This window comes from Cyprinodon variegatus, unplaced genomic scaffold (genome assembly GCF_000732505.1).
Source record: "Cyprinodon variegatus isolate N-32 unplaced genomic scaffold, C_variegatus-1.0 Scaffold352, whole genome shotgun sequence".
Classification (NCBI taxonomy): domain Eukaryota; kingdom Metazoa; phylum Chordata; class Actinopteri; order Cyprinodontiformes; family Cyprinodontidae; genus Cyprinodon; species Cyprinodon variegatus.
This window is the reverse complement of record NW_015150805.1, coordinates 470044-473113: the sequence shown is the minus strand read 5'-3', so window position 1 is coordinate 473113 and position 3070 is coordinate 470044.

Genomic DNA, 3070 nt, shown 5'->3' with positions numbered 1-3070 from the left:
GATATATATATATATAAAAGAGTTTTCTCTCCCCTCAGCAGTTTTATATATATATATATCTTTAACCTATTTAATTGTGCACTAAACTTGATTTTGACGATAGAGATCAATTAGCAAAATTTCACAAAGCCCATATTTGTAAGCCGTATCTTATTCCTTTTCATTGTCTAATTATTTAATAGTAAGATAGTTCTGCCTGCAAAGATTCAGCTGTAAGGGTTTGCTTGGTTTATTTGTCAGAAACCCGATCTCTGTTCAAAGCTCTACTGCTCCTTCCCTGGCTACTACAGGTCAGCGTAAAGACAAAGGCTTTTTAAATCCCCAGTTTCAGAAACCACTCATACAAAGAAACAAGCAAATAGATCAGAGGAATTTTGATCCCTTGCACTGACAACACATTGTGCATTTCACATTCTCCTCCATTTTGTACAACACTGTCAACGCAATCGCCAACTGATCAGCAAAAGGCCAAATGTCGAATTTGACAAAGGGCAGATTTTCTCCCCTTTTCTCTTCTTTCATTTCTGTTTTTGCCTTTTCCCCCTGACCTGTTTTTAATTTTTTTTACCATGCAGACATGCAGTTTTATTGTAAGTTAATAGGTATCTTAAAATGTATCCTCATCTTTTATCTCTTTTAAGTAAGACATTCTGTCTAAATATAAAGGTAATTTTAAACGTTCCAGTACACCTTAAACCATTTCACATATTTCCATGTTACAACCACCAACTTCCTTATATTCTATCTGCATTTTATGCAAAGTCGGGGATAACTTTAAAGTTGTAATGAAAAATGAAGATTTGCATTTACGGTAGATTTTGCAGGTCAAAATAAATGATAAGATGAATTGAGCTGAGGAAATTGATTGACTTTGTTGATCTCACGGTGGAGATATTTCATCATTACATCAGCTTAAATAGTCAAAGAAGAAGAATGTGCCAAAGGAAGAAAAAGGTGAATGGATATATGCCGTAGTGTTTCCACATATGACAGCCTTTTTTTTCATTATACAGGGTTGTTACACATGGTGTTTACATGGGTATTTATATAGATGTATATTTATATAAATATAGTTATTGCAAAACCTGCAAGACCAAAAAAAACAGACACCACAGTATTTTGTCAGAATTATAATGGACTATTTCAGATCAAAGCCTCTTGAAGTGTTGGATCGGCCTAGTCAAAGTCCAGAACAATGTGACAAAATTTGAACATTTATGTTCACAGAAGCTCATTATCTTTCCAAACCATTTCCCAAAAATAAACAAATATTTCTGTCTCCAGATGTGCAAAGCAGTTTTAGGCTTAGACTTAGACAACTTTCATTGTCATTGTGTATACACAGAATGTATACAAAACAAAATGTTGTTTGCTTTTCAGACAGTAAAAGTTTGAGGTGTAAACTGTAGCTTAAGCAAAAAGGGATTCTTCAAAGTATTGACTCGGTTGTGATACATGCATAGGAATGCATAGGTATTATTCTTAGAAATGTTCAAAACTATGCATTAGCTTTGTTTTGATTTTTACAATTAACTCTGAACCACCGAAATTTGTGGTCCTAACCAAAGAGTATTAAGGGGCTGAGCACTTTTGTAAGGTTCTACAGTACACCAGCAAAAACTCTTCTTTTTTTTGTGTATTTTTTTTTTTTTTTTTTTCCCCAAAGTGACCCATTTCATATTCTATGTAGATATTTCAAACTGTCAAAATGTTTCTCTTTTTTTCACTTCGCTGGGATGATATGTGCGACACAGTGTTTGTGCTTTTCCAGTAAAAGAATCCGGTGGTGAGAGCAGATAAAAACACGTGTTGGCATTAAAGTCTCGAGGGAATAAATGTCCAGTGTACCTGAATTTCTCACTCTGCCTGTTTTTCTTTTTGTTTTTTTTCCCACTCTGTTCTTCTGCACAGACCACTGGATTTCTCCCAGATAAAACCTCTTCTCCATGCTTGTCTCTCCCGGGCTGTTTTTTTTGCAGCGCCACAGGGGAACCGTGAGACCAAGAGTGAGCCTGTGAGGGCAAATTATGTACATTTAAATGAACCGATTCCTTGAGACTGCTCAGCTCAGTGCTAAAAAAAGAGTTCAGATGGAACAGAGCTGGAAACAGGAAGCTAACTGTGTCTGTATGTGTGTGTCGGGGGGTATATGTGTGTTAGTGTTGCATGGCAGGAAATGTACCAGGGATCCAAATGGTGCAGCTTGGAGTAGGAGTGTAAAAGTTGAGTGGACCCCAGGCCCTCACTTAGCCTTAATATCCTTCCCTCCCTCCTTCTCCTACTGCATTAGAGTTACATTTCCACTCTTGGGGGGATGGTTTCACTTTTATATATTTATTTGTTCTATTTTTTTTATCTCTGCCAAAATGCACCATCTTCATTCCGGCAGTCACTTCACAGAGGAGGTGCTTCAAAACAGCAAAAGGCTCATGCAGGGGTCTGGCAACAGTGAGACAAGGAAACGTTCCATAAGCACCGGTGCTGCTAACGGACACATTCCCACAAGCACACACATACACCTGTGGCTTTGTTATGCATTCAGACGATGCATCATGAAGAATCCTTTGTTTGCCAGGCTCTTCCATTATTTACCTCCTCCCCTTCTCCAACCATGGCTCCTTTGAATGCCATTTATCATCTCAGAGAAATCTTGTGTCTGATCGAACTAGAAAAGCCAATGAATAAGTAAACCAGTTCCTCCTGACTGGAAAACCCTTCCTGTTCTCTGGCACAAGAACAAAAATAAAGAGTTGTCATCGCAGCTCTGACTGGACACACAAACTTGAAGGTGCATCCTTTTGAATTATTCTGTAGAAAGAAAAAAAAAAGAAAAAGCCTTCTTAAGACTCTTTACACCCTTTAAAATATTCTTACAAGTTATTAAAGTCATTACACACACAGATGATAAGAGGGACTGAGAAAGGATGTTAAAGCAGTCTCCTATGAGATTAAACCACCTCTCCTTTTATCCTATCCTGTTATACTATGAGAACAGAGGCAAAGAGTATACGAGTACAAGTTATTCTCAGTGCAAAGCTGCATTTTTTTCTTAATAAGCTTCCAGACAATC